We start from the raw sequence: 12,618 nt of genomic DNA, 5'->3' as shown, positions 1-12,618 counted from the left end.
GGAAACAACCCAAATGTCCTTCAACAGATGAGTGGATTAATAAAATGTGGTATATACACACGATGGAATACTACACGGCAGTAAGAAGGAACGATCTCGTGAAACATATGACAACATGGATGAACCTTGAAGACATAATGTTGAGCGAAATAAGCCAGGCACAGAAAGAGAAATATTATATGCTACCACTAATGTGAACTTTGAAAAATGTAAAACAATTGGTTTATAATGTAGAATGTAGGGGAACTAGCAATAGAGAGCAATTAAGGAAGGGGGAACAATAATCCAAGAAGAACAGATAAGCTATTTACGTTCTTGGAATGCCCAGAAATGATTATGGTCTGTTAATTTCTGATGGGTATAGTAGGAATAAGTTCACAGAAATGTTGCTATATTAGGTAACTTTCTTGGGGTAGAGTAGGAACATGTTGGAAGTAAAGCAGTTATCGTAGGTTAGTTGTCTTTTTCTTACTCCCTTGTTATGGTCTCTTTGAAATGTTCTTTTATTGTATGTTTTTTTTTTAATTTTTTAATTTTTTTATTTTTCATACAGTTGATTTAAAAAAAAAAACAAGGAAAAAATATGTAGCTCCCCCTTGAGGAGCCTGTGGAGAGGGCCCACCCCACCTCGATGGTTGCTAACATGACCACATAGGGGACTGGTGGTTTGACGGGTTGAGCCCTCTACCATGGGATTACCCTTGGGAAGACTGTTGCTGCAAAGGAGAGGCTAGTCCTCCGTACAATTGTGCCTAAGAGCCTCCTCCTGAATGCCTCTTTGTTGCTCAGATGTGGCCGTCTCTCTCTAGCTAAGCCAGCTTGGCAGGTGAAATCACTTCCCTCCCCGCTACATGGGATCAGACACCCAGGGGAGTGAATCTCCCTGGCAACGTGGAATACGACTCCCGGGGAGGAATGTAGACCCGGCATCGTGGGACGGAGAACATCTTCTTGACCAAAAGGGGGATGTGAAAGGAAATGAAATAAGCTTCAGTGGCAGAGAGATTCCAAAAGGAGCCGAGGTGTCACTCTGGTGGGCACTCTTATGCACAATTTAGACAACCCTTTTTAGGTTCTAAAAAATTGGGGTAGCTGGTAGTAGATACCTGAAACTATCAAACTACAACCCAGAACCCATGAATCTTGAAGACAAGTGTATAAAAATGTAGCTTATGAGGGGTGACAATGGGATTGGGAAAGCCATAAGGACCACACTCCACTTTGTCTAGTTTATGGATGGATGAGTAGAAAAATAGGGGAAGGAAACAAACAAACAAACAAAGGTACCCAGTGTTCTTTTTTACTTCAATTGCTCTTTTTCACTTTAATTACTATTCTTGTTATTTTTGTGTGTGTGCTAATGAAGGTGTCAGGGATTGATTTAGGTGATGAATGTACAACTGTGTAATGGTACTGTGAACAATCGAATGTATGATTTGTTTTGTATGACTGCGTGGTATGTGAATATATCTCAATAAAATGAAGATTAAAAAAAAAGTTCATAATAGGCATAGGGGAAAAAATATATACCTTTTGCAAACTATATACTATAGTTAGTAGTATTTTAAGATTCTTTCATCAACAGTAACAAATGTACTATACCAAAACTATGAATCAATAATGGAGGGAGAGGCGTGGTTAGAGGTATGGGAGGATCTGAGTTTCCTTTTTTTTCTCTTTATTTCTTTTCTGGAGTGGTGAATATGTTCTAAAAATTGAAAAAAAAAGTGATAGTGTTGATGGATACACAGCTGTATGGTGGTGCTGTGGGTAATTGATTGTACACATTGGATCTTTGGATAGTTGCATGGTATCTGAACAATCGCAATATATATATATATATATATATACACACATACATACACATATATATTAAAAAAAAACTCAAAAATGCTCAAGAAAATGAAGGAAAGTACAGAGAACTAAAATCAGGGAAACAATTAATGAACAATATGAGAAACTTAGTAAAGAGACAGAAATTTTAAAAAGGAATGAAACAGAACTACTTGAGTTGACAACTACAATAACAGAAATGAAAAATGCCCTGGAGGGTTTCAAGAGTAGATTGGAGCTGGCAGAAGAAAAAATCAGTGAGTTTGAAGACAAGACAATTGAAATTAGGTTGAAGGAGAGAAAGAAAAAGAAACATCAAAAGCAAAAATAGACTAACACAGCCATGGGACATCAAGTGCACCAATATAAACATTATGGGAGTCCCAGAAGGAAAAGCGAGAGAGAGAGGCAGAAGGAAGAAACTTCCCAAATTTAGCAAAAGATGAGAATATGCACATCTAAGAAGCCCAAAGATCATCAAATAGGATAAAAATGAAGAAAAATACATCCCATCATTTACTGATTACACTATTAAATGCAATGCAGTGAACAAGGAGAGAGTTCTGAAAGCTGCAAGAGAAAAGCAATGTGTTATGTACAAGGGAGTACTAACTAGATAGAATGCTGATTTCTCATCAGAGACCATGGTAGCAAGAAGGCAGTGGATTAAAATACTTAAAGTGCTTAAGGAAAACAACTGCCAGCTAAGATTTTTTTACCCAGTAGAGCTCTCTTTCAAAAATGAGGGAGAAATTAAGACATTCTCAGATAAACAAAAACTGAGGGAGTACATCACCACTAAACCTGCCCAAGAGACTACACAGTGGTTCAAAGCAGCATAAGGAAAGCAAGACCTGTGGAAAAGGTAACCATTTGGGTAACTATGAATTATTGTATCATATTGTTTGTTATGTAAGTCAACTTCTTACTTCCTACAGGTGCTAAAATGCAAATGCATAAAAAGCAATGATAAATCTAGGTTTTTGGACATAAAATATATGAAGATATAAGTGGTAACAAGTACAAAAAGATGGTAAGGGGACAGATGGGAATAGAAAAAGTATATGTGCATCCTACTGAAATTAAGTTGGTATCAAACAAAAACTGATTATTATATATTTAGGATTTTTATTTTTAACTACATGGTAACCACAAGGAAAACAGACATAAAATATATCGAGATAGAAATGAGAAGGCGCTCAATATGATGCAACACAAAAAAGCAAATAAATATAAAAGTAATCTTTAATGGAAGAGAGGGGAAAAAAAGGTATAGGACTAACAAAGGCTAAATAAAAAATGGGAGAGGAAAGTCCTTTGTTATCAGTAGTGATATTACATGTAAATGGATTAAACCCTCTAGTCAAAATGCAGAGACTGGCAGACTAGATAAAGAAAGCATGACCCAAGTATATGCTGTCTGTAAGAGACTCACCTTAATGCCAAAGATACAAATAGGTTAAGGGTGAAAGGATGGAAAAAAATATACCATGCAAGTAGTAACCAAAAGAGAGCTGAGGTGGCTATACTACTATCAGATAAAATATACTTTAAGTCAAAACCAGTTATAAGGGACAAAAATGGTCATTAAAATAAAGATAACGGACAATTTAATGGGAAGATATAACAATTATAAATACATATGCACCTAACAGCGGAGTCCCAAAATATAAGAAGTAAATACTGACAGATTTTAAGGGAGAATTTGATAGTTCTACATTAATAGTAGGAGACTTTCACATACCACTCCCAATAATGGATAGAACATCTAGTCAGAAGACTGATAAGGAAGTACAGGACTTGAATGACACACTAAACCAAGTACACTTAATAGACATATATTGAACACTGCACCCAATGAAAACAGAATACACATTTTTCTTGAGTGCAATGGATCATTCTCCAGGATAAAATATGTTGGGCCACAAAACACATCTCAAATTTAAAACTACTGAAATCATACAATGCATATTCTCCAACCACAATGGAAAGAAGCTAGAAATCAATAACAGAGGGAGAATGGAAAATCCACAACTATATGGAAATTAAACAGTGTATTCTTAAACAACAAATGGGTTAAAGAGGAAATCGGAAGCAAAATTAGGAGATATATTGAGGTGGATGAAAATGAAAATACACCATCCCAAAACTTATGTGAAGCAGCAAAGGCACAGCTGAAAGGAAAGTTTATAGCTCTACATGCTAACATTAAAAAAAGAAGACAAGACTTCAAATAGAGATGTAGCCTCAAAACTGGAAGAAATAGAACAAGTATTTACTTTAGCAAACTAAACCCAAAGTGAGCAGAAGAAAGGAAATAATAAAAAAAAACCAGAGTGGAGATAAATGAAAAAGAAACAAACAAACAGAAAGAAAAAAAGAGAATCAACAAAACCAAAAGTTTTCTTTGAAAAGATCAACAAGTCTTCAGTCTGACAAAGAAAAAAAGAGAGGATACAAATAAAATCAGTAATGAAAAAGGGGACATTACTACTAACCCTGCTGAAATAAAAAGGACTGTAAGAGGATACTATGAACAACTAGCTGCCAATAAATTAGATAACGTAGATGAAATGGACAAATTCATAGAAACACACAAACTACCTACAGTGCCTCAAGAAGAAAAAGATCTCAAAAAACCAATTGCGAGTAGAGACTGAATTAGTAATCAAAAACTTCCTAAGAAAATTCCAGACCAGATGGCTTCACAAGGGAATTCTATCAAACATTCCAAGAAGACTTATTTCTCAAACTCCTCCAAACATGTGAAGAGGAGGGAACACTCCCTAACTCATTCTATGAGGCCAACCCCACCCTCACACCAAAGCCAGATAGATTCTACAAGAAAATTACAGACTAATATTTCTTATGAATAGAGATGCAAAAATCCTCAATAAAATACTAACAACTGGAATCCAACAGCATATTAAAAGAATTATACACCAGGATCAAGTGGAATTTATCCCTGGTAATGCAAGGTTGGTTCAACATAAAAAAATAAATTAATACACCACTTTATGTAATACATTAATGTAATGAAATTAATAGAGTGAAGGATAAAAACACATGATCATCTCAACTGATGCAGAAAAGGCACTGACAAACTACAGCATCCTTTCTTGATAAAAACAATTACAACAGTAGGAATATGAGGATACTTCCTCAGCATGATAAAAAGCATATATGAAAAGCCTTCAGCTTAACTTCCTACCTTAATGGTGAAAGACTGAAAGCTTCCCCTCTAACATCAGGAACAAGATAAAGACACCCACTGTCACCACTGTTATTTAGTTATTGTACTGAAGTTCTTGCCAGAGCACTTAGGCAAGAAAAAGAAATAAAAGGCATTTAGATTGGAAAGAGAGAAGTAAAACTTTCCCTATTTGCAGACGATATGGTCCACCATACAGAAAATCATGAAAAATCTACAACAAAGCTAATAAATGAATTCAGTAAAGTGGCAAGGTACAAGATCAACACCCAAAACTCAGTTGTGTTTCTATACACAAGCAATGAACAATCAGAAGAAATCAAAGAAAAATTCCATTTCACAGTAGCAACTAAAAGAGTAAAACATTTTGGAATAAATACAACCAAGGATGTAAAGGATTTGTACACATAAAAAACTACAAAACATTGCTAAAAGAAATGAAAGAAGACCTAACTAAATGGAAGGACATTCTGTGTTCATGGATAGACAGACTAAATATTGTTCAGATGTCAATATTACCCAAAACCATTTATAGATTCAGGGGAATCTCAATCAAAATTACATCAACCTTCTTTACAGACATGGAAAAACCAATCATCAAATTTATATGGAAGGGCAAGGGGACCTGAAAAGCTAAAACCACCTTGAAAAAGAATGAAGTTGGAGGATTTGCACTTCCTGATCTTAAAACTTATTACAAATTCACAGTAATCAAAACAGCATGATACTGGCACAAGGACAGACATATAGACTAAGGGTATAGAACTGACAACTCAGAAATCAATATTCACATTTACAGCTAACTGATTTTTGACAAGGTGGCAAAAAAACACTCAATTGGGAAAGTATAGACTCTTCAACAAATGGTGCTGGGAAAACTGGATCTCCATTTGCAAAAATAGGAGGAGGACCCCTACCCTAAACCCACATATAAAAATTAACTCAAAATGGGCCAATAAGCTAAATATGAGAGCCAAAATTATAAAACTTCTAGAAGAAACTATAGGGAAACATCTTTAGGACCTTGTATTAGGCAATGGTTTCTTAGACTTCACACCTAAAACACAAGTAACAAAATAAAAAAAATAGATAAATGAGGACTTAGCAAAATTAAAAAATTAAAGAAATTCTTCAACTTAACAAGAAAAACATAAACAACACAATTAAAAAATGGGAAAAAGACGTGAACAGATATCTCTCCAAAGTAGATATACACATGGCCAGAAAGCACCTGAAAAGATGCTCAACATCATTAGCCATCAAGGAAATGCAAATCAAAACCACAATGAAATACCATTTCACACCCATTAAAATGGCTGCTATTAAAAGACCAAAAATAACAAGTGATGGAGAAGATGCAGACAAATAGGAACACTCATTCATTGCTGGTAGGAATGTAAAATGGTGCAGCCCCTGTGGAAGACAGTTTTGTGGTTCCTGAGAAAGCTAAGTATAGAAGTACCATATGACCTAGAATCTCTCTCCTAGGTCTACACAAAAGAATTGAAAGCAGGGACTTGAACAGATATTTGCATGCTGATGTTCACAGCGGCATTATTGACAACTGCCAAACAATAGAAACAACCCAAATGTCCATCAAGTGATGAATGGATAAACAAAATGAAGTTATAGGAGGGAGGCGGGGCAAGATGGCAGACTGGTGAGCTGTATGTTTTAGTTACTCCTCCAGGAAAGTAGGTAGAAAGCCAGGAACTGCGTGGACTGGACACCACAGAGCAATCTGTCTTTGGGCATACTTCATACAACACTCATGAAAATGTCGAACTGCTGAGATCAGCGAAATCTAAGCCCAATACAGAAAGCTTCAAAGAATTGCAATTTGGGCACGTCAAGTCAAGAGCAGAACTAAGAGAGCTCTGAGACAAAAGGCAATAATCCAGTGGCTGAGAAAATTCACTAAACACCACAACTTCCCAAGAAAAGGGGGGTGTCCGCTCACAGCCACCATCCTGGTGGACAGGAAACACTCCTGCCCATCGCCAGCCCCATAGCCCAGAACTGCCCCAGACAACCCAGTGTGACGGAAGTGCTTCAAATAACAGGCACACACCACAAAACTGGGCGTGGACATTAGCCTTCCCTGCAACCTCAGCTGATTGTCCCAGAGTTGGGAAGGTGGAGCAGTGTGAATTAACAAAGCCCCATTCAGCCATCATTTGAGCAGACTGGGAGCCTCCCTACACAGCCCAGCAGCCCAGAACTGCCCTGGGGGGACGGCACTCACCTGTGACATAGCACAGTCATCCCTCAACAGAGGACCCGGGGTGCACAGCCTGGAAGAGGGGCCCACTTGCAAGTCTCAGGAGCCATATGCCAATACCAAGGACTAGTGGGTCAGTGGCAGAGACAAACTGTGGCAGGACTGAACTGAAGGATTAGACTATTGCAGCAGCTTTAAAACTCTAGGATCACCAGGGAGATTTGATTGTTAGGGCCACCCCCCTCCCCGACTGCCCAGAAACACGCCCCACATACAGGGCAGGCAACACCAACTACACACGCAAGCTTGGTACACCAATTGGGCCCCACAAGACTCACTCCCCCACTCACCAAAAAGGCTAAGCAGGGAAGAACTGGCTTGTGGAGAACCGGTGGCTCGTGGACGCCACCTGCTGGTTAGTTAGATAAAGTGTACTCCACAAAGCTGTAGATCTGATAATTTAGAGATAAGGACTTCAATAGGTCTACAAACCCTAAAAGAACCCTATCAAGTTCAGCAAATGCCACGAGGCCAAAAACAACAGAAAATTATAAAGCATATGAAAAAACCAGACGATATGGATAACCCAAGCCCAAGCACCCAAATCAAAAGACCAGAAGAGACACAGCACCTAGAGCAGCTACTCAAAGAACTAAAGATGAACAATGAGACCATAGTACGGGATATAAAGGAAATCAAGAAGACTTTAGAAGAGCATAAAGAAGACATTGCAAGACTAAATAAAAAAAATGGATGATCTTATGGAAATTAAAGAAACTGTTGACCAAATTAAAAAGATTCTGGACACTCATAGTACAAGACTAGAGGAAGTTGAACAACGAATCAGTGACCTGGAAGACGACAGAATGGAAAATGAAAGCATAAAAGAAAGAATGGGGAAAAAAACTGAAAAAATCGAAATGGACCTCAGGGATATGATAGATAATATGAAACATCCAAATATAAGACTCATTGGTGTCCCAGAAGGGGAAGAAAAAGGTAAAGGTCTAGGAAGAGTATTCAAAGAAATTGTTGGGGAAAACTTCCGAAATCTTCTAAACAACATAAATACACAAATCATAAATGCTCAGCGAACTCCAAATAGAATAAATCCAAATAAACCCACTCTGAGACATATACTGATCACACTGTCAAACACAGAAGAGAAGGAGCAAGTTCTGAAAGCAGCAAGAGAAAAGCAATTCACCACATACAAAGGAAACAGCATAAGACTAAGTAGTGACTACTCAGCAGCCACCATGGAGGCAAGAAGGCAGTGGCACGATATATTTAAAATTCTGAGTGAGAAAAATTTCCAGCCAAGAATACTTTATCCAGCAAAGCTCTCCTTCAAATTTGAGGGAGAGCTTAAATTTTTCACAGACAAACAAATGCTGAGAGGATTTGCTAACAAGAGACCTGCCCTACTGGAGATACTAAAGGGAGCCCTACAGAGAAACAAAGACAGGACAGAGAGACTTGGAGAAAGGTTCAGTACTAAAGAGATTCAGTATGGGTACAATAAAGGATATTAATAGAGAGAGGGAAAAATATGGCAAACATAAACCAAAGGATAAGATGGCCGATTCAAAATGAAGTTATAGACACACAATGGAATACTATTCAGCAGTAAAGAAAAATGAAGTGCTGGTACAGGCAACAACATGGATGAATCTTGAAGACATCCAGTTGAATGAAATAAGCCAGACACAAAAGGACAAATATTGTATGACCTCACAGATTTGAAACAACTAAAATAAAAAAACTTATAGAGTCAGAATCTAGAACATGGGTTACCAGGGATGGGGTAGGTATAGGGAATGAGAAATTAATGCTTCAAATGTACAGGGTTCCTATTTGGAATGATGAAAATGTTTTTGTAATGGATAGTGGTGATGGCAGCAGAACATTGTGAACATAATTAACAGAACTGAAATATAAATTTGAATGTGGTTAAAAGGGGAATGTTAGGTGGTATATATGGTAACAGAATAAAAATTTTTTAAAAATCCATGGAACTACAGTACACAAACAGTGTGTCCTAAATTAAACCATGGACTTTAATAGCACAAGTATAACAATGTGTTATAAATTGTAACAAATGATCCACACCAATGCAGGGTGTTGATGGTGGGGTGCTACATGGGAATCCTGTATTTTATGCATGGTTGTTCTGTAAACCTAAAACCTCTCTAAATGGGGAAAAAAAAAAGGAACTGGGGCCCTTTGGAGAAATGGCTGATTCCAGATATGGGGCAGGAAAAATACAAGATGAACCTGGAGCATATTGTTAGGTCAAAAAGCGATGAAGTGCTCCAAAAAGTGATAGGGACATGTCAAAAGGATACAGCAGGGGCACCCTCTGGCCATTTTTGGGACATTTTGAGTATCAAAACAAATTATGACAGAAAAAGAATATCAATGGAATAAAATAAGTATCTATAAATCCAGAGTGAAAGAAAGAAAGAAAGGAAGAAGGAAATCTCTTTCTTATGGGATACCACTTACAAGAAATGTAGAGGAAATGACAGTGGGAAAAATCACCGTTTTGCAGCCTTCATAATTCTGGGAAGAATCTTGAATGCATGCAAAATCAATGGATGAAAGTTTGATGAGGAACAGAGTATTACATGTTCTAAAAACACTCCCCCATAATCTACTTATTAATTAGAAAAGGAAAAATAATTTTATAATGGATTAACCTAGCAAATAAGACCTTAACCAAATAAGCAAAGTCAATACTACCAAATAGAGGTCATGCACTTCCTGATTAGATGGCCTGAGGGTACAGCAGTACTTTTCAGGGATTCCTGTCCAAAATGCACAATCTCTGTCCAATCATGAGGAAACATCAGAGAAATACCAAATGAGGGACATTTTACAAAATATAACTGGCCTGTACTCTTCACAATATCACAAAAGACAATGAAAAGTTGAGGAACTATCCAAGATTAAAGGAGAATTAAAAGATACGATAGTTCACTGCAATGTGTGATCCTTGATTGCATCCCAGATGAGAAAATAAAATGACACAAAAAAGTAAATATGACATTACTGGGACAATTGGCAAATTTAAATAAGGATTGTGATTGAGATAACTGTATTGTAGCTGTTAAAAAGCCTGATTTTAATAAATATACCACAGTTATGTAACAAAGTTCTTGTTCTAGGGAAATACTTATCTATGTATTTATATATAAAGGAGTATGTTTCCAAATTATTCAAGTTATTGTTTTTAAATGTGTGTGTAGGTGTTTATGTGTACACTATGTGTGTAGAAAAAGAAAGAACAAGAGAAAATGAAAATGTAAATGTGGCGTAAGTTCTTGGTACTATATTTGCAACCTTGTTGTAGATGTTAGATTATATCAAAACATAAAGCTAAAAATTTTATCAGACATTAGAACAAATTTTCCATGTGTGTGTCCTCCTACCAATCTGCATCCCACAAAATGAAACCTTTTTCTTGGGCCTTTATGAAGTTCTTTGTTCAGAGAGGAAGGGTATGGATATCTAACTTCTGAAAAGTGAGTTCTCGGAATAAAGGTAGTTGATGTCACATGACTGGTAACTCTCATCTCAATCCCAGTAGAAAGGCAGTGAAACCACCAAGGGAAATTCAAGAACATGCCCAGGCGTAAAGCGCAGCCACCTTTCTCTCTAGGTGACACATGCTTTTCAAACCATGACCAAATAATTACCTCACACCACAGTCTACAGATGGATAAGTGAGATAGTTTGTATACATGGAACTTAACTCTTCCTGGAGCAGTGTTAGAAGCAACAACAATGAACGGTGTAGTAAGGAGAAACGATTGTTTCTACTGAGATAGCACAACTCTTACCCACTTCTCCAGTCTCACTTCTTCCCTTCCCACATGCTGCTGCCCTAGTTTCATGGAACCGTGTACAATTTCCTGAAAGCACCAGGCTATCTCTGACCTTCGTGCTACATTTGTTCAAATACGTTTCCCTAACAAATCTTCCTCGTCAGCTCTAAGCCTTCAAGATTACATTGAAGTGTTGTCAGAGCCTTTTCTGACCCCACCTTCCCTTCTCTGGTTTTCTTCAGCACTGCTTCAGTGCAACCATCACAGTGTTCATCTGCAGAAGATTCTGGGTACCTGTGTTCAACAGCTAACTTTGAATGTAACCTGGGCAGATGCCTGCAATTTCAAGATGCAAATTATAGGTCCACCAGAAAATCATACAGCATTATAGTTTTGTTGTTGATCACTGCTATTTTGTATATTTTATTTAATGTAGATATTCTCTCTCAAATTTGAGTTCACATGGACAGTAACTTGATTTTCAAATGGGGAAAGCCAGAACAGAGTTTCTGCATTAATACATCTGCTTCTTTCTCCTAAGCCCCTCCTTGTTTTCCACTGCTCTCTGAGTGTTTCTCTGAAGACACATGGATTCCAATATTTGGGCCCAAACCAGTGTATATTTTGGGTGATTTTCATGCTGATTGAAACAAAGCATGCTTTATCTTGAAATGGAATTGAGTTTGGGGTTTGGAATATCAAAGACCCTGAATTTAGTAGCATGCATAGTGACCAAAAGCCAATCATAAATGCCTATTTATAGGCATTTGCTATGTGTAGATGATTGTAAATTTCTAACCTAAATAATTTTATTGATGAATTGCAGAAACAACTACTTACTCTATAAATAAAAGGTAATGAAGGTTCAACTAAGAAGGTAGTATGTAAATACAGTGCCTCTAAAATATATCACAACTATAGATCAATAGTTTTGTAAAGTCAATGGCTGCGTAAAACGACATACCCCCCTTAATGGTAAATGCACACAACCATGTCTCTTACTTAATACTTAACTAGTGGTAAAACTGCTAATTTTATTATCCATTAACTTAAAGGCAAATGTCCTTCAAAATTCCTGGGCTCTTGATATAATTTCTCTCTCTCTATCCAAATTGATTATCAAACACCAATCATAGAATCAAATTTGTCCAGGGCTTCCTATGTGCTAAGAACTTTTCAGGTATAATCTGTAATCCTTTCAATGTATTACTATTGCCTTTTTTATAGATGAGAAAGTTAAGTCATAGAGTTTAAATGAATTATTTGTTCAAGAGAATCATTATACAAATTAGAAGCACATGCTATGGACTTCTGGGAATACAGAAGAATAAGGAGTGGCAAAGCTCACTCCACCACCAAAAACACCTCGAGGACAGGCAGAAAATGTGCAAAGCAGCTGCTCTGGGGCTCAGATGAGGGGAGTACCATGCAACATTCACAGAAGTGTGGGACAAAGAGATGGAGAGACTATGGTGAATGACTCACTTGGCTTCAGCTCCTGGTACCTACCCCCCACCTTCAGG

The 12,618-nt window shown here is 37.2% G+C and overlaps 1 protein-coding gene across 6 annotated transcripts in view; it reads right to left on the bottom strand.

Moving 5' to 3' along the window:
• The window catches only part of SULF1 (sulfatase 1), a 235,287-nt gene that overhangs the window by 30,388 nt on the left and 192,281 nt on the right, over window positions 1–12,618 (bottom strand). The window lies entirely within an intron of this gene.

This window comes from Choloepus didactylus, chromosome 14 (assembly GCF_015220235.1).
Source record: "Choloepus didactylus isolate mChoDid1 chromosome 14, mChoDid1.pri, whole genome shotgun sequence".
NCBI lineage: Eukaryota > Metazoa > Chordata > Mammalia > Pilosa > Megalonychidae > Choloepus > Choloepus didactylus.
Note: the sequence above shows the minus strand (reverse complement) of the source record. Positions and strands in the feature narration are given on the sequence as shown.